At 38.8% G+C, this 20022-nt stretch overlaps 1 protein-coding gene across 1 annotated transcript in view; it reads right to left on the bottom strand.

The window, feature by feature from the left end:
• The window catches only part of LOC128654441 (uncharacterized), a 54112-nt gene that overhangs the window by 33453 nt on the left and 637 nt on the right, over window positions 1-20022 (bottom strand). The gene's annotated exons all lie outside the window — the stretch shown is intronic.

The following is a 20022-nucleotide window of genomic DNA, read 5'->3' as shown; positions in this document are numbered from 1 at the left end:
TCCAGTGTGTTGACTGGTCCTTTAACTTGATTAACATGCTAATAATTTCATTTGTGTTGTCATTTTATTAAATATTTTCGCAAATGAGAAGAACTTTGTGATTTCAATTTTGATTTCTAAAATCCATATTTCTTTTTTTCCAAGATAATCAATTATTTGGTTCATAATTGGATTCAATTCTTTAACTGTTACTCTGGGCTTTAAGATTGAGTTCTAAGACTAAAACTTTAAGCTTATATTAGTTTTCTGTTCTTACTAAGGAACAGAATCCTGAATTTTTCCCCAAGTAATATGTTTATAATTGGAAGTTTTTTTTCCTCATTCTATTAAGCCTTTTAAAAAGTTCAAAGTCAGCTCCCCAAATTTGCATGTAGGTGCGGTTCTTATTCCAGCTTGGCTGGTAAGGGGCAGGTTAAGACTTTTTTTAAATTTGGTTCTATTCGGTCCAAACTTCTTAGACTTTGGGTACAGAATAGGTTTCAGAGTAAAACCGTCTGTGAGAAGTCTTTTTTCTCTATCATATTCCAGCTATTCCAGTAAAACTAACACTTTCCTGAAGTGTGTTTCAGACCTATATGTTTTGGGTACTGGTGAAGTGCGGCTGGTCACCCGTTGGGGCTCAGACCTGGAGTTTTCTGGGGTATTTATTCCATTTTCATATTAGGAACTGGGTTTTGGGGTTTTATTCAAGACTATTCATTGTTCCAAAGATAGAAAATCTTTTTGAACTGTCATATAAGTGTACCATCTTTTAGAATGGTGTTTATATGGTCTATTCTGCCTTTTTGGTCATTGATGGCATTATTTGTTTACAATAGATACAATAGATGCATATCTTCATTTTCTGTTTTCATTCAGATTATATATTTTTTTATTTTCTGAGATTCTCTTTTTTTGACAAGCATTACCAATTTGTTGCTTTTCCTTCTGGTCTAGCGACAGCTCTAAGAATCTTTTCAAGGTTCTCAGTGTTCCTTATTTGGACGGTATCGTGGTACTGGCTCATACGATTCAACTTTGTTGTTTCTTTAAGACATGGTTAGAGGATCTTTTTATCAAAAGCTCCTTGATTCCTCACACAAGGGTCACCTTTTTTAGGTTTCCAGATAGATTGTGTCAATGTTTTTGTCTCTAACAGACAAGTGACAAGTTTATTGGGTTCAGTTTGTTGGAACCTTCAGTCTCTATTATTTCCTTCAAGTTGCTATATATGCATGGAAGTTTTAGGTTTCATGGCTGCAGCATTGGATTCGATTCCCTTTGCTCATTTCATAGGAAAACTTTCCAGTTTTTTTATGCTGAATAATGGTGCAGGGATTCTAGGATATCACTTTTTATATCTTTGAATCCTAATGTTTAACTATCTTTGATTCGGTGGTTAAGATCACCATCATTTAGTTTTAGGTTGGGAGGCTGTCTGAGGATCTCTGTCAGCACAAGGGGTTTGGAAATCTCAGGAGGCGAGATTACCATTTGATATTTTGGAACTCTGTGCATTCTCAGAGTTCTTCAGTTTGGTTTCTTTTTGAAGAAGAGACTTTTTTTCAGACAGACAATGTCACAACTGTGGCGTATGTCAATCATCAGGGTGGGACTATCAGTCTTTAGGCTGTGACAGAAGTATCTCGGATATTTGCTTGGGCTAAATCCAGCTCCTATCTAATTTCTGTGGTCTTTTTCCCCAGGTATAGACAATTGGGAAGCGGATTATCTCTGTTAATCAAGCTTTTCATCCGGGAGAATGGTCTCTTTACCCAGATATGTTTTTCAATTTTTCAGATGTGAGGGCTTCCAGAAATAGATCTGATGGCATCTCATCTAAATAAGGAACTTCCCAGGGGCCTATTCAGTTCCTGGGATCCTCAGGCTGAAGTAGTGTATGCATTAACACTTCCTTGGAATTATCAATCTGCCTATATTTTTTCATCTCTGGTTCTTCTTTTTAGAGTGATTTTCTAAATCATCAGAGAGCAATCTTTGGTGTTGCTGGTGGCTCCAGCATGGCCACACAGGTTTTGGTTTATGGTTCTTGTTCGGATGTCCAGTTGACAATCTTGGTTACTTCCATTAAGGCCAGACCTTATTTCTTAACATTCGTTTTTTTCATCAGGAATTCAAATTATTCATTTGATGGTATGAAAATGTAACGCTTTGTACTTAGTCATAGAAGTTTCTCTGACTCAGTGATTAATACTATGTTGCAGGCTCGTGAATCTGTGTCTAGTAGGATTTATTATCGAGTTTGGAAGATTTACATTTCATGATGCTCTTCTTATGAATTCTCTTGTCATTCTTTTAGAATTCCTAGGATTTTATAGTTTCTTCATAAGATTTTGTCTGCTTGTTCCTTGAAAGGACAAATCTCTGCTTTTTCTGTGCTGTTTCACAGTAAGAATTGCTAAATCTTTCTGATATTCATTGTTTTGTTCAGGCTTTGGTTCGTATCAACCCTGTCATTAAGCCAATTTCTCCTCCTTGGAGTCTTATTTTGGTTCTGAAGGCTTTACAGGCTCTTCTGTTTGAGCATATGCTTTCTTTGGACATTAATTACTTTCATGGAAAGTATTGTTCTTTTTAGACATCTCTTCAGCTAGAACAGTTTTTGAATTATCTGTTCTTTCTTGTGAATCTCCTTTTCTGATTTTTCATCAGGATAAGGTGGTTTTTGCTGTCCTCATTTCAATTTTTACCTAAAGTTGTGAATTCTAACAACATTAGTGGAGGAATTATTGTCCCTTCCTTGTGTCCTAATCCTAATAATTCTTTGGTAAGATTCTTACATTTTTGGATGTGGTAAGAATTTTGAAATATTATGTTGAAGCTACTCAGATTTCAGACAGACTTCTAGTCTATTTGTTATCTTTTCTGGTTTTACGAAAGGTCAGAAGGCTTCTGTCATTTCTTTGGCATCTTGGTTAAAGCTTTTGATTCATCATGCTTATTTGGAGTCGGGTAAATCCCCGCCTCAGAGGATTATGGCTCATTCTATGTTATGTTCCTGTCCCTTTAAGTCAGGATGTTCAGGTATTCACATTCCTATATAAGGCCCCTCCTCCAGTCTACCTATGCTTGGTAATTTGTATTCACTTAGCTATAAGCTGAGCAACAACGAAGACACCTTGCTGATATTCCTAACCAAGGAATTTACTATTAGTAACTTCAATTGCTGTGTGCTTTTCAACTTTGGATCGTCATATTTCAGGTTTCCTTATTTTGACCGGAATCCTCAAAGTATCTTACACTTGTTAAATCTGTTTCTCCCGGCTTATACATTGAAGCCGTGTATCGGCGTCTGACGTCACCGTAAGTCTCAGGAGCTCTCTCTCACTCTGGCTGCAAACAACCAACTCCTGTGCTTAATAGTAACTCACCTTGAAGCTGCGGTAACTGTTACTATTTCTTACTCTCTGAAGGTGGTAACGTATATACCTTAATTCACTTACTACTTTAAAGGACTTTCCTGCATGTTATACAGTGTGACGCTTATGCAAATTCAGCTACCTTTAACAATCTGATTGCTTGTAATATCTATCGCTTCAGCTTGACGAACTGTGCTTTAATATTCTATGTGCATTATCAAATATCATACTGTTGATTGTGAAGGACTGCCTGCTGTTTACATGAATACTAACAACGTTATAGACTAACTAAGGATTGCCTGTTAACTAAAAACAATATAACCGTTATAGAGCTCTCCTGCTTAATTTATATAGAAACACCTCCTGGTTGCAACCTGTGTTATTTGAGGCTGACATTCATACTAACACTAATCTATATTTACCTTTCTTTTATCTACTATCTCTATAATTATCTGCATATTGCAAACTGCTATTGCAATCGGGATAATATATCTTTAAATCTCATTTCTTTCACTCTGCATCCATGCAGCAGTGACCCTCAGATCTATGAGCAAAAACTAGGTTCTTGATTACATCTAATGAACCTAAAGGTTTGGTGTGAGACTGAGTGGTCCTGCAGTTAAGGATATCAAATACTTGCACCTAACATAACATATTACCAAGCCTAACATATATCCTACAGCATGGATATCAGTGAACTTACAAACCGTGTTGGTTCCCTTGCACAAAGCATGGACCATATGCTACAAGGCCTCAGAGAAATTAAAATTGAAAATGATCACATTAGGAAGTTTATTAATGTGCATTTATCTGATAAACCTGCTCCTATTGATTTAACACCTGAACCAATTGTATCTCCACCTGAAAAATTCTTTGGTGACAGGACTCAGTTTAGAGAATTTAAAAACTCCTGTACTTTGTATTTCTCTTTAAAAACCCGAACCTATGCATCTGATCGAGTCAAAGTTCTAACGGTCATCTCATATCTCAGAGGAGAGGCTAAATCATGGGCTAACGCCTTCTATGAGAACAATGACCCCATATTGGACTCCTTAGATGCCTTTTTCTCTGCCATGTCCCTATTATATGAAGACCATCATAAGCAGAATACTGCTGAGACAGCTCTTAGGAACCTACGACAAGGTAAAAGAGCAGTAGAAGAATATATCACGGACTTTAAAAGATGGGCACCAGACACCCAATGGAATGAACCTGCTCTGAGAAATCAGTTCAGAACAGGTCTTTCTGAAACATTAAAAGATGAATTAGCCCGTGGTGCAGTTCCTGTGGATTTAGAGAATCTTATGACTTTATGTATCACTGTTGATAGAAGGATAAGAGAACGTAGATCTGAAAGGGCACTATCTGATCCTGTTGTCAAGAAAATCCCAGCATACCATCCTGTGGTCACTGCACCATCTAAATCAAACGATGAACCTATGGAAGTTGCTGTCATGAGGGGTCCTCTAAAACCAGAGGAAAAAGCCAGAAGGAAGCTACATAACTTGTGTTTATATTGCGCAGCAAAGGACCATGCTGTTAGAGACTGTCCTGTGCTTATCAGACAGAAGAGGGGTAAGAATCTTCAACACCAAAATTGTCTTAATAAATTGTCTGCGCTTACCACTCATTTACCAATTTCTGTTCTTTTGCAGTGGCGTCTACAGAAGACAAAAACCCAGGCCGTTATTGACTCTGGTGCATCTGGGAATTTCATTGACCAAGCATTTGTAACAAAACATAAAATACCCACAATAAAAAAAGATAGTGCACAAGCCATAAGATTGGTTGATGGTTTTCTTATGAATACAGGGCCTATTACCCATCATACCACACCCTTACAAGTTATCACACAGAAGGGCCATACTGAGACATGTACATTTGACATTTTGCCCTCTAGTTTATACCCATTAATTTTTGGTATCAATTGGTTGATAAAACATGATCCTGATATTTCTTGGAAGCAAGGTGTTGTGAATTTCAATTCCACTTACTGTAAGGAAGTCTGTTTTCCCAAAGCTTCTGTGTGTTGTATGACTGATCATGTTTTACCTGAATGTTATAAAGAATATTCTGATGTGTTTGACAAAGTAGAAGCTCAGAACTTACCCCCCCACAGGTCATATGACTGTCCTATAGACTTACTACCGGGCAGTTCCATTCCCTTTGGTCATATATACCCTATGTCAGAACCTGAATTGGTTCATTTGAAACAGTACTTAGAGGATAACCTTAAGAAAGGTTTTATAAGACCTTCCACCTCTCCAGCAGGTGCTGCAATGTTTTTTGTTAAAAATAAGGACGGATCACTTCGTCCTATTATTGACTACAGACAACTTAATAAATGTACCAAGAAAAACAGGTACCCACTCCCACTTATCCCTGAACTTATAGAACGGTTGCATTGAGCTAAAATTTACACAAAATTAGATCTTAGAGGAGCTTATAACTTGATAAGAATGAGGAAAGGCGATGAGTGGCTAACAGCTTTCCGCACACGTTATGGACTGTATGAATATACAGTAATGCCTTTTGGGCTGTGCAACGCTCCTGCAACGTTCCAGTGTTTTATAAATGACGTATTCCATGACTTACTTGATGTCTGTATGGTCATTTATTTAGATGACATTTTAATCTATTCTGACAATATAACAAACCATCACACCCATGTCAAGCTTGTTTTGTCCAGACTTCGTACACACCATCTCTATGCCAAGCTAGAGAAATGCATTTTTTTTTTTTTTTTTTTTAAATTCTTTTTTATTGAGAGAAGACATGTGGATATATACAGTCAAATCATAAAAACATCACAATTCTCAGTCTTTTTATACAAGCTGTGTCTCAAATTAGAAGTATGTAGTATCACCATCTCCGTCAGTCCACTCACTTATATCACATTAGAATTTTTCAATGTATCTCAAATCCTCAAGAATCCCACATGTGTCTAACTCTCATTTTATATTTTTATGGAAAGACCAGGATCTCTCTCAACTAGCCTAAACTTACCTAACCTTGTAGCTAACCTAGCTAACTAGTTTAACCATTAAACACAAATAAAAACCAACAAACACAAAAACAAAACAGCATAGTATAACAGAACAAACTTTAGCTTGGCAAAGTAGAGTTGTCTCAGCCTATGATTTGATATATGAATTACTCATTCAATTCGGAAGGGGCGTTTTGAGTAAAAGGAGGACTGAAACATAGATAACTTTTCAAGTTATAACATGCTGGCACACCTTAAAGACTTGCAACAGGGCTTTATAAGTAAGAAAAGTAAGGAGCCCATTTACTTATTTCCCACTAAGTAGTAGAATTGTATGAACTGACAGGAGCTGAAATTTACCAGCAAAATCCCTGGACCCAAACAATGACATTAACTCATAATGAGCAAGCATATGAAGCAGAATATTTACAATAATTGTGTGCCAAGCCCCTATTTCTGCCTGATAATAGTGACCTTAAGTAAGAAAGGCAATTATGAGACTCTAGATGTGTAACATTGCCTGTAGTGTCCATTAGGATTAGAATCTAGAGACTTATCGTTATTGTTAAAAAAAAATAGAATATAAATAAATACCTTAGAGAGAATGGACTTTCACTTTGTATTGAGCTGCAATTCTACAATGACCACTAGAGGTCCTCGAAGATTAACTATCTGCTCTTATTAGAATGTAGAAACCCGTGTTTTCTTTCCCTACCAGTTTATATCTGACAAGATCAATATTCTCTACACGTTAATGCAAAATAAACACCAGAAACAGATACCCCAAGTTTTCCAGGAGTTGTTGTCTACCAATGTTTTAAATCTGCTGGCAGAGGAGACAAGGTGTTAAAGCCTAGGAGCAGACATATATCAGGGCTAGAGAGTCGTAACAAGATTGTTGCTACTGAACAACCTAGCACTCTGCACAGGGAAAGCTATGCCTCTTTTTACATAGAATTCAGTTTGAATAGCCAGCGCAACCTTAGGATCTTAATATAAGTAATTAAGTAAGTCAGACCCACAGATCTTAGGGAATATCATGCTATGGTTTTGTTTTATGTCTCCCTCCCTTCCTCCCTCCTGCTTAGAAGAAATAGGTAGACAGGATTTATTACAGTAAGAGAGGATGTAGGCTGTGTGTGTGTTCCTAGGAAACCTGTTGTGTAAAACTAAGTAGGGGAACGAAAGTTAACGGTGCCTTCAAGAATTATAACTCTATAAACCTGTGTCTGGGAGCAAAGCTTGCAAAAAGCTATCTATAATGCGGCTTTTTTCCTTTTCTCTTTTCTGCGGGGGGGGAAGAGGATCTGCCTTGTAGCAGGAACTATATGTAAAGCAGGCATTGAATTTATATAAGCTACACACACTTTTAACCCCATCATCCCAATATACAGTTTAGTATGACCCCATAAAAAGCTGACGAATTCAGGTGCAATAAGATAAAACCTAAATATAACCCAAAAACAGAGTGCTAAGTTAGAATCTCCGTGGAAGCCAAAGTCCCATCTATGTTTCTTCAGGATAAAGTCCTTCACACTATGGTGTCCGGAGGTCCGTGAGTTCTGAGTCTAAAGCAGTGCACAGGCAATACTGATGTATAGTGTATTTTAAAATGTCACCCCTGTAGACTTGAATACGCGAGGATACAGATAGAGTGAAACATATGCGGACTCCAGCAAAGTACTAAGTGGCCAGATAAGCTATACCCGTATCCATTGCCATAGCTAGTGAAATACTGAGAAGAGATACTTAGGTTAGCTATTGGCTAACTCTGCTTGTAATGAGTACAGCGTTTCAGGTTTTGTCAATTAGGGAACAAAAGTAAGCTAATACAATTATAACTTATACAAAAGCTAGGCGAAGACATCAGTTCATATAGTGTTCCGTTATACAGACATCTGTTATATAGGGCTGTAACCATAAACTGATTATCCGACCCCAACACGAAATGGAGCGTGGTATACATGCCTCAGAGGGAAGCAGCTTTTTTGCAGGGGTGAGAGGGGCTGCCCCACAGCGAGAATTAAATACAGCTGTGTAATAAAAGGGTAGCCGTCACCACTTGAGTCCGACCTCAGGACTTTCTGTAAAGTGGTTTTCTGCGGTGAGGCAACTACAGCTGCAGCTTGTCTGCTCCACCGTGCAGCATGGGCCAAGGAGCTGCAGTCTTCTCCCCTCATGCACAGTGCAGCGCGAGCATCAGTCGGCACGGCAGTTGCAGCGCCATTCCTTCCCACCTGATTAAGGCACCATTCCGTCTTGTCGGCTGGGCATAATGACACATTGACAACCTGGTAGTCAGACTGAAAAAGACTTGGAGCACAGAATGTGGGGCCGCCAGCGCTCCCACCCCCACAGAGCGCTAGGAGTCCTGAAGGCTGGTGCGCCTCTATAGAGGTACATCTGGGGTAAGTCAATGTATGGGAAACATTTATGGCACTTACTGTCCCCGCTTCCAACGTGACCAGGTTGTTTGATTGCGGTAGAAAGATAGGGTAGAGTGACCCCTCCATCCCTTCTGTGATACCGCTATCCAGGGTGCCTTCTTTTAGAGTAATTGGTGAATTCTGCCGAGGAGTAATTAGGCATGTAGAAATTGTATCGGTATACTTGGGTATACTGAGCTCCCGTACTTCACAAAGGAGTTCCTCCATAGCTGTTGTTAGGGAATCCAATATTGGGATAAAGACATCTATTAGGGCCTCAGCAATGTGCGCCATCTTGTTTATCGGAATGTGCACGTCTGCAGGTCCAAAGACAAATTTTAACTTTTCAGTGCCTTCTCGGAGGCCAGGGGGTGTAATGTCCTGATCCTGAAGATTTCCCGGGCACAATAATTGCCAAGGGAGGTATGGATGGCTGAAGATTCTACCACACAGCACTCAAAAGCAGGTTTCAGTCACGGAGCCTTGAGAACTTGTGGCCATCTTGATGAGCCGCCTACCGGAAGTCAGAGAAATGCATTTTTAATACCACTACTATCTCCTTCTTAGGATACCAGGTTTCCCCTTCTGGTATTGCTATGGAAGCAAACAAAGTGGAAGCTATTACTAACTGGAGCACCCCCCGTACAAAAAAAGATGTTCAGAGATTTCTTGGGTTTGCAAACTTCTATAGGAAGTTTATCAAGGGCTTTTCTGAGATTGCTAGACCCTTGACTAAATTAACTCAGAAAAAACCTGGTTTCTCTTGGAATATACATGCTGAGAACGCATTTAAAGTATTAAAGGAGAGGTTTGTAACAGCACCGATACTCAAATTCCCAGATCCCAGTTTACAGTACACGCTTGAGGTTGATGCTTCTGAGTACGCTCTTGGAGCTGTACTCTCACAAAGAGTTTCACCCAAGGAAGCACTACATCCAATATCATATTACTCTAGGGTAATGAGCTCAGCCGAGCTAAATTATGCTATTGGTGAAAAAGAGCTTCTCGCTATAAAATCAGCACTAGAGTTTTGGAGACACCTCCTTGAGGGTACTAAACATACTATTCTTATATTTACGGATCATAGAAACCTTGAATATTTAAAAACCAGCAAAACATTAACATCTAGACAAGTTAGATGGAGCCTCTTCTTTTCAAGATTTGATTTCACCATCACTTACCGCCCAGGTTCTAAAAATACAAAAGCAGATGCGCTTTCAAGGAAGGATCCAAAACCTCAACATTATATACCTCCAGATTCTATCATTCCACAAAATAAGTTCATTGGATTGACTTCAATCACTGAAACCTCTATAAAAGAGTATCAGAGAGCAGATCCAAAACTCCCATTAGCAGATCTACAAAAACACAGTAGTAATCTGTATTACCATGGAAACCAGATATACATTCCAGAACCTCTACGAAATGAATTGATGCATTCTGCACATGATTCTCTCCTTTCAGGACATCCTGGACTTCATAAAACACTACGCATACTACAAAGAGACTATTGGTGGCCCAATATGAAAAGTTCTGTCTCTTCCTACATTCGATCCTGTTCTGTCTGCGCTACTTGCAAACATACTAGAACTCGTCCTTATGGACTTCTACTTTCATTACCAGTTCCTGAAAGACCCTGGAAGGACATAGCAATGGACTATATAGTGGAGTTACCTCCATCCTCTAACCATAACACAATTCTAGTCATTGTTGATTTGTTTTCTAAAATGGCACACTTTATCCCACATATGGGTTTACCAACCGCATCCGAAACAGCCATACTGTTCTTGAATCATGTTGTTAAGTTACATGGACTACCTGACTCCATCACGTCTGATAGAGGATCTCAATTCACCTCTAAGTTCTGGACTCAGTTATGTTCTATACTCAAGATTACTAGGAGATTAAGTACTGCTTATCATCCCCAGACTAATGGTCAGTGCGAAAGGACTAACCAGTCTCTTGAACAGTATCTGAGATGCTATTGTACCAACCAACAGGATAACTGGTTCGCTCTGCTACCTACTGCAGAATTTGCACATAATAACATGACCAACGCATCCACAAAAACTTCGCCATTCTATATTAATTATGGTTTTCACCCTTCATACCATCTTTTCCACAGAACCGATTCCTTGCTACCTACGGTTGATCAGACAGTTAATACTATTGCTGAGGGTTTTTCTGTTCTCAAAACAACCTTACAAGAAGCTCAAGCTTCACAGAAACATCATTATGATTTGAGACGCTCGAAACCCCCTCCTTATAAACCTGGGGATAAGGTTTGGTTAAGTACCAAACACTTGAAACTCTGTATTCCAAGTAAAAAGCTTGGAAGTCTCTTTATAGGTCCCTATGACATAGTTAAGGTTGTTAATCCAAATGCTGTGACTCTTCAGCTACCTCCCTCTCTCAGGATACATCCTACATTCCATGTGTCCCTCCTGAAACCTTTCTCTCCGACAAGGGATCCCCCTCATCCGTCATTGACTAACCCTCCAGTTGTGGATGATGTTGAGTATGAAGTGGATTCTATTTTGGACTCTCGTTTATACCGCAATCAACTCCAGTACCTGGTACGATGGAAAGGTTTTGGGGCTGATGAGGACTCCTGGGAACCATACTCTAATTTGTCGGCACCCCGTCTTCTTTCAATTTTCCATCGAAGACATCCCGACCGACCCAAGCCTTGATCCGCGGAGCGGCTCTTTTTAGGGGGGCGTCCTGTTATGTTCCTGTCCCTTTAAGTCAGGATGTTCAGGTATTCACATTCCTATATAAGGCCCCTCCTCCAGTCTACCTATGCTTGGTAATTTGTATTCACTTAGCTATAAGCTGAGCAACAACGAAGACACCTTGCTGATATTCCTAACCAAGGAATTTACTATTAGTAACTTCAATTGCTGTGTGCTTTTCAACTTTGGATCGTCATATTTCAGGTTTCCTTATTTTGACCGGAATCCTCAAAGTATCTTACACTTGTTAAATCTGTTTCTCCCGGCTTATACATTGAAGCCGTGTATCGGCGTCTGACGTCACCGTAAGTCTCAGGAGCTCTCTCTCACTATCAGGTTCCTTGGTTATTTGAATCACAACTGCAGAGTCTAAATAAATTATATTTGTTTCACAACTGAAGTACAGGCTATTATATCAGCATAGACTGTTTTATTCAGAGTGATTTTTATAAGTAATGGCAGTAAGTCTTTATATGGTTATATTATATCGTTATACCATATAAATATTTAGAGGCTGAAAATAAGTATTATTATTAATAACAACTTTTGACAATAATTGTGCTCAAACCCAAATGTGAGAGATAGTGTTCATTGTAATAATCACTGAGGCATGAGAGATGTGAGACACACAGACTGCAGCTGCTGACAGGGGCGTGACCTGCTGCGAGACACAGCACACAGAGTAAGGCTTGCAGCGTGGAAATCTGAACACAGACTAGTGATTGTAAATAGAGCTGTGAGACACGCTGAGTTGTAAGGAGCTGTATGGCACGCTGAGATGTATGAAGCTGTGTGACGTCACATAAAGTCCGTTACTGTCCGGTATGAGAATGTATTCAAAGGAAGTTCATAGAATTAAATAAAACATTCGTTGCAATCAAAGTAATTTCTGAGAGACAAAGTCAGTTTACAAAAGTTCAAAAAGGAAACATGAAATTTGTAATTAGCCGTTACCTAAGGCATCCAAGGTAAATTAGATTTGATACTAATACCGTAGTAGTAGTTGGTAGAATCCTCCTGTTGGAAATTAGATAGCAATTCCTGTAGAGATGAGGAGTTGAATAACATAATACTTCTTGGAATAGCAATCTTCAGGATGAATGAGACTAGTTGTTATTAGTCCCTTTGTGACCAAACTGCAGCTGGTATTTGTAAATCCAAATGTTAAAGTAGTAGAAGTAAAACTTCTTTTGATAAGTATATAGCTTATAAGAAAGAGAGCACTGGTTTCAGCAAACAATACTCAACAACTAAGCACTTGTTTGGGGCGGGGTGATGCCTTAAGTACAGGTGAGGAAGGTGAGTTGAGGCAAAAAGTAAAAGCAGGACTGGAATCCTTACACTCACTCTGGCTGCAAACAACCAACTCCTGTGCTTAATAGTAACTCACCTTGAAGCTGCGGTAACCGTTACTATTTCTTACTCTCTGAAGGTGGTAACGTATATACCTTAATTCACTTACTACTTTAAAGGACTTTCCTGCATGTTATACAGTGTGACGCTTATGCAAATTCAGCTACCTTTAACAATCTGATTGCTTGTAGTATCTATCGCTTCAGCTTGACGAACTGTGCTTTAATATTCTATGTGCATTATCAAATATCATACTGTTGATTGTGAAGGACTGCCTGCTGTTTACATGAATACTAACAACGTTATAGACTAACTAAGGATTGCCTGTTAACTAAAAACAATATAACCGTTATAGAGCTCTCCTGCTTAATTTATATAGAAACACCTCCTGGTTGCAACCTGTGTTATTTGAGGCTGACATTCATACTAACACTAATCTATATTTACCTTTCTTTTATCTACTATCTCTATAATTATCTGCATATTGCAAACTGCTATTGCAATCGGGATAATATATCTTTAAATCTCATTTCTTTCACTCTGCATCCATGCAGCAGTGACCCTCAGATCTATGAGCAAAAACTAGGTTCTTGATTACATCTAATGAACCTAAAGGTTTGGTGTGAGACTGAGTGGTCCTGCAGTTAAGGATATCAAATACTTGCACCTAACATAACATTCTACTAGGTCAGTTTCTACTTCCTGGACTTTTAAGAATGAAGCTTCTGTTGATCAGATTTGCAAAGCAATAACTTGGTCTTCTTTGCATACTTTTACTAAATTCTACCATTTTGATGTTTTCTCTTCCTCAGAAGCAGTTTTTGGTAGAATAGTACTTCGGGCAGCTGTTTCAGTTTGATTCTTCTGCTTATAATTTCAGTTTTTTTCATTATAAAAATTGAAACTTTTGATTTGGGTAGTGGATTCATTTTTCAGCGGAATTGGCTGTCTTTATTTTATCCCTCCCTCTCTAGTGACTCTTGCGTGGAAGTTCCACATCTTGGGTATCTGCTATCCCATACTTCACTAGCTCATGGACTCTTGCTAATTACATGAAAGAAAACATAATTTATGTAAGAACTTACCTGATAAATTCATTTCTTTCATATTAGCAAGAGTCCATGAGGCCCACTCTTTTTGTGGTGGTTATGATTTTTTTGTATAAAGCACAATTATTCCAATTCCTTATTTTTGATGCTTTCGCTCCTTTCTTATCACCCCACTTCTTGGCTATTCGTTAAACTGAATTGTGGGTGTGGTGAGGGGTGTATTTATAGGCATTTTGAGGTTTGGGAAACTTTGCCCCTCCTGGTAGGAATGTATATCCCATACGTCACTAGCTCATGGACTCTTGCTAATATGAAAGAAATGAATTTATCAGGTAAGTTCTTACATAAATTATGTTTTCCTTATTTGGACGATATCTTGGTACTAGCTCAGTCTTTACGTACTGCAGAATCTCACACGAATCAACTAGTGTTGTTTCTTCGGAAACATGGTTGGAGGATCAATTTACCAAAAAGTTTCTTGATTCCTCAGACAAGGGTCACCTTTTTAGGCTTCCAGATAGATTCAGTGTCCATGACTCTGTCTCTAACAGACAAGAGACGTTTAAAATTGGTCGCAGCATGCCGGCAACGTCAGTCTCAGTCATTCCCTTCAGTGGCTATGTGCATGGAAGTTTTAGGTCTCATGACTGCAGCATCGGACGTGATCCCCTTTGCTCGTTTTCACATGAGACCTCTGCAGCTTTGTATGCTGAATCAATGGTGCAGGGATTATACAAAGATATCACAATTAATATCCTTGAATCCCAATGTACGACACTCTCTGATATGGTGGATAGATCACCATCGTTTGGTTCAAGGGGCTTCTTTTGTTCGGCCAACCTGGACTGTGATCTCAACAGATGCGAGTCTTTCAGGTTGGGGAGCTGTTTGGGGATCTCTGACAGTACAAGGGGTTTGGAAATCTCAAGAGGCGAGATTACCAATAAATATTTTAGAACTCCATGCAATTCTCAGGGCTCTTCAGTTCTGGCCTCTGCTAAAGAGAGAACCGTTCATTTGTTTTCAGACAGACAATATCACAACTGTGGCATATGTCAATCATCAGGGTGGGACTCACAGTCCCCAAGCTATGAAAGAAGTATCTCGGATACTTGCTTGGGCGGAATCCAGCTCCTGTCTAATCTCTGTGGTATATATCCCAGGTGTAGACAATTGGGAGGCAGATCATCTCAGCCGCCAGACTTTACATCCAGGGGAGTGGTCTCTTCATCCAGATGTGTTTTCTCAGATTGTTCAGATGTGGGGTCTTCCAGAGATAGATTTCATGGCCTCTCATCTAAACAAGAAACTTCCCAGATACCTGTCCAGGTATGTTCAGGCGAAGGCAGTGGATGCGCTGACACTTCCTTGGTGTTATCATCCTGCTTACATCTTCCCGCCTCTAGTTCTCCTTCCAAGATTGATCTCCAAAATCATCATGGAACAGTCTTTTGTGTTGCTGGTGGCTCCAGCATGGCCACACAGGTTTTGGTATGCGGATCTGGTTCGGATGTCCAGTTGCCCGCCTTGGCCACTTCCGTTACGGCCGGACCTACTATCTCAAGGTCCGTTTTTCCATCAGGATCTCAAATCATTAAATTTGAAGGTATGGAAATTGAACACTTAGTTCTAAGTCATAGAGGTTTCTCTGACTCAGTGATTAATACTATATTACAAGCTCGTAAATCTGTTTCTAGAAAGATTTATTATAGAGTTTGGAAGACTTACATTTCATGGTGTTCTTCTCATAAATTCTCCTGGCATTCTTTTAGAATTCCTAGAATTTTACAGTTTCTTCAGGATGGTTTGGATAAGGGTTTGTCTGCAAGTTCCTTGAAAGGACAAATCTCCGCTCTGTTTTATTTCACAGAAAGATTGCTATACTTCCTGATATACACTGTTTTGTACAGGCTTTAATTCGTATTAAGCCTGTCATTAAGTCCATTTCTCCTCCTTGGAGTCTTAATTTGGTTCTGACAGGCTCCTCCATTTGAACCTATGCATTCTTTAGACAAACTACTTTCTTGGAAAGTGTTGTTTCTTTTGGCCATCTCTTCTGCTAGAAGAGTTTCTGAATTATCTGCTCTTTCTTGTGAGTCTCCTTTTCTGATTTTTCATCAGGATAAGGCAGTTTTGCGGACTTCTTTTCAATTTTTACCTAAGGTTGTGAATTCTAACAACATTAGTAGAGAAATTGTTGTCCCTTCCTTATGTCCTAATCCTAAGAATTCTTTGGAGAGATCCTTACATTCTTTGGATGTGGTAAGAACTTTGAAATATTATGTGGAAGCTACTAAAGATTTCAGGAAGACTTCCAGTCTATTTGTTTTATTTTCTGGTCCTAGGAAAGGTCAGAAGGCTTCTGCTATTTCCTTGGCTTCTTGGTTGAAATTTTGTATTCATCAAGCTTATTTGGAGTCGGTCAGGCCCCGCCACAGAGAATTACAGCTCATTCTACTAGATCAGTCTCCACTTCGTGGGCTTTTAAGAATGAAGCTTCAGTTGATCAGATTTGCAAAGCGGCAACTTGGTCCTCTTTGCATACATTTACTAAATTCTACCGTTTTGATGTATTTGCTTCTTCGGAAGCAGTTTTTGGTAGAATAGTTCTTTAGGCAGCTGTTTCAGTTTGATTCTTCTGCTTTTGATTTAAGTTTTTTTCTTTCAATTATGAAAATAAATTTATTTTTTTGGGTTGTGGATTAATTTTTTCAGCGGATTATGGCTGTTTTTATTTTTATTCCCTCCCTCTCTAGTGACTCTTGAGTGGAAGATCCACATCTTGGGTATTGATATCCCATATGTCACTAGCTCATGGACTCTTGCCAATTACATGAAAGAAAACATAATTTATGTAAGAACTTACCTGATAAATTCATTTCTTTCATATTGGCAAGAGTCCATGAGGCCCACCCTTTTTATGGTGGTTATGATTTTTTGTATAAAGCACAATTATTTCCTTATTTTCACTTCTTGGCTATTCGTTAAACTGAATTGTGGGTGTGGTGAGGGGTGTATTTATAGGCATTTTGAGGTTTGGGAAACTTTGCCCCTCCTGGTAGGATTGTATATCCCATATGTCACTAGCTCATGGACTGTTGCCAATATGAAAGAAATTAATTTATCAGGTAAGTTCTTACATAAATTATGTTTTTTTGTGGTGGTTATGATTTTTTTGTATAAAGCACAATTATTCCAATTCCTTGTTGATGCTTTCGCTCCTTTCTTATCACCCCACTTCTTGGCTATTCGTTAAACTGAATTGTGGGTGTGGTGGGGGTGTATTTATAGGCATTTTGAGGTTTGGGAAACTTTGCCCCTCCTGGTAGGAATGTATATCCCATATGTCACTAGCTCATGGACTCTTGCCAATATGAAAGAAATTAATTTATCAGGTAAGTTCTTACATAAATTATGTTTTTTCTTTTTTTCAGGCATTTGGATATTTGTGACACTACTGCTATCATTTATGCTGAATTTTTAAAAACATGACAAGACACTGAGGTTGCGTGACTACTTTAGGATGGTCTTTGTGTATAGTTGATTTTCTTACACAGGCAATAGCAGAACAGCAAAAGTGGATATTTAAAAGTGACCCTGATCATGCACTAAGTATGATTCAGGTGATATGGCACAACAACATTTGAATTTACTTCTATTATCTAATATGCTTCATTCTCTTGATACCCTTTGTTGAAAAGCATACATAGATTGGCTCAAGAGCTGGGAATTAGATGCCGATTGTTGTCTGCACATATATGCCTCTTGACATGAACTTACTGATGTGTTTAGCTAGCTACCAGTCTTGCATTGCTGCTCCTTCAATAAAGAATACCAAAAGAATAAAGCTAAATTGACAGAAGAAGTAAATTGGAAAGTTGTTTAAAAATGTATGCTCTATCTGAATCAAGAAATAACCATTTTGGGTTTCATGTTCCTTTAAGAGCCATGATAGTTAATTCACGTGCAATTGTAATACTATCTCACCTACATTAATGTGTATTTAACCCCCACAAACAGGTTAAACACACAATAGAAGTGCCGCCACTGGACAATTATATTTTCCTATAGTAAGGAAGTTACCTTTTGTATTGTCTTTATTTAATTTATGTTAAAGTTTAAACAATATTATGTTCTTTCAGATTTGATCAACTGTAACACATATACATCAGAAGATCACAAAATCAGATATTTTAGTTAGTGTGTGAAGCCGAAGCCACAGCCCCACAGTACCCCCACAAAAAGTCTCAAGAAATTGACTGATCGTGGCAACCCCTATGTCCTGATTTCCTTCAGCCCCGCCCACAGACCAACCAAACATGCTCACAAACTACCCAGACACACCAACTGACTGCCAAACACGCCCACTATCCACACATTACCCCACCCCTATTTGACTTTAATGAAAGTGGCAAGGGTCTGCCTCAAACTTCAAAGTCCCTAATACTTAGGCTTACCATAATTTTTAGAGGTGAAACTGGGACCACCTGGTGCGGTGCCAATGGGGGTGTGGTCAGGAGCATGGTCAAGGGGGCGTGGTAATTACCGGTCCTTTTAAAGTAGTAGCTTTTATGTGTGTAATGTTTCGTGGATACTCTACCCTTCCTCAGTCAAACAAGTGAATCACACAGTTTAAATAGACCATAACACCACCCCCTAGTGAAAAAGGCACCATTACGTTGTCATGGCAAATAAATCATTAATCTAAATCTCAGATTCTAAATAATACCAAACATCAAGCATAATTGTCACTTTCATAATTATCAATTTCACAATTTAATATCTGCAGTGTAATATGTGTTTTATGTGTCTAATTAAGGAACAGAGCCAAATACTGATAACGCATAAATACAACATTGAATGAAAGTAAAAAAGAAACACGTACCTGCTAAAGCTGTTTAAGAGGCTACTCTATACCATAATGCAGGAAGATTATAGCCAAAATGCTATCCTGCATGAAGTAAAGCAAGATCCAGGCCAAAAATACTTCCTGTCTGTACTTCCTAGTCATACCCATATGAATGCCCTGAAGGTGTATTACCGGCAATGTCACCAGGGGTCGGGGGGTGTTAAATTCTTAGAAAAATAAACCAAGTGGTACTACAAAATTAAAAAACCCTATGCTGGTCACTCAGTCTGTATTACTAAATGTAAACCTTGAAGGACACGAACGTTAAGCTAAGCAGGGCTGTATGTAACAAAGCACCAGTATCCAACTATGCTGGAGAGCCACAGTCCAATCATTTTGAATAATGTGTCTGGGTTTCAGGTGGTCTGAAACCCGGACACATGATTTGAAACCTGGAGGTGGCAACCCTACTGGGACAGAATGAACAACTGGGTGGGACACTGGGACAGCGCCTCCAAACCGGGACAATCCCAGTAAAAGTGGGACTTCTGGTAAGCCTACTAATACTCAGTCACAAATGTTGGGTGGTATGGCCTAGTCCTCAATCCTTCATACTTATGGCACCAGAAAGAAGTGGCATTTTTCATAAGTTGAATTGCTACTCATTCTCAGTGTCACCTCTTTCTCTGTATTTGCAAAAAATACCAGCTCTAATAGTTATTTTAACTAAAGGGTTTGAAAAACAACCAGTGCTCTCTATTATACTACTACCCCTACTAGCACACAGATGTTAAAATTACTTTAAATGTGTTAGTAGCATAACGAGGGTAAAAAAAAAAGAAGAAAAAAAAAAAGATTGCTCTCTATTAATTATACAAAAGGGGTTAAACCATTTGCTATGCGTGTTAATGGTAATTAACAGGGGTCAAATGTGTGTGTGCCGCAGCCTGGCTTGTCCATAAGTGACAGTAAATGGGACAATATGACAATACCACTGCTCTCTTGTGAAAAATATATGTGGCTGAAAGGTCAGTTTTGGGAAGGGAATCAGTTTCCAGTATTTTTGAGAAGGGCAGTCCTATTTGGATAACGTGTGTGTGTGCAGTGCACTATTAAAATTAATCACATTTCAATTGTCAGTTTGTATTCTGCTGCAGTTGCAATTTCTCTTCAAAGCAACACAAATATTATTAATGTGTTGCTATAACCAAAGTATATAACTGTCATAAGGGCAGAATTACTCTAAATGTGTGGCATTTACTTAT

The sequence above is a fragment of the Bombina bombina genome, chromosome 3 (genome assembly GCF_027579735.1).
Source record: "Bombina bombina isolate aBomBom1 chromosome 3, aBomBom1.pri, whole genome shotgun sequence".
In the NCBI taxonomy this organism is placed as follows: domain Eukaryota; kingdom Metazoa; phylum Chordata; class Amphibia; order Anura; family Bombinatoridae; genus Bombina; species Bombina bombina.
Note: the sequence above shows the minus strand (reverse complement) of the source record. Positions and strands in the feature narration are given on the sequence as shown.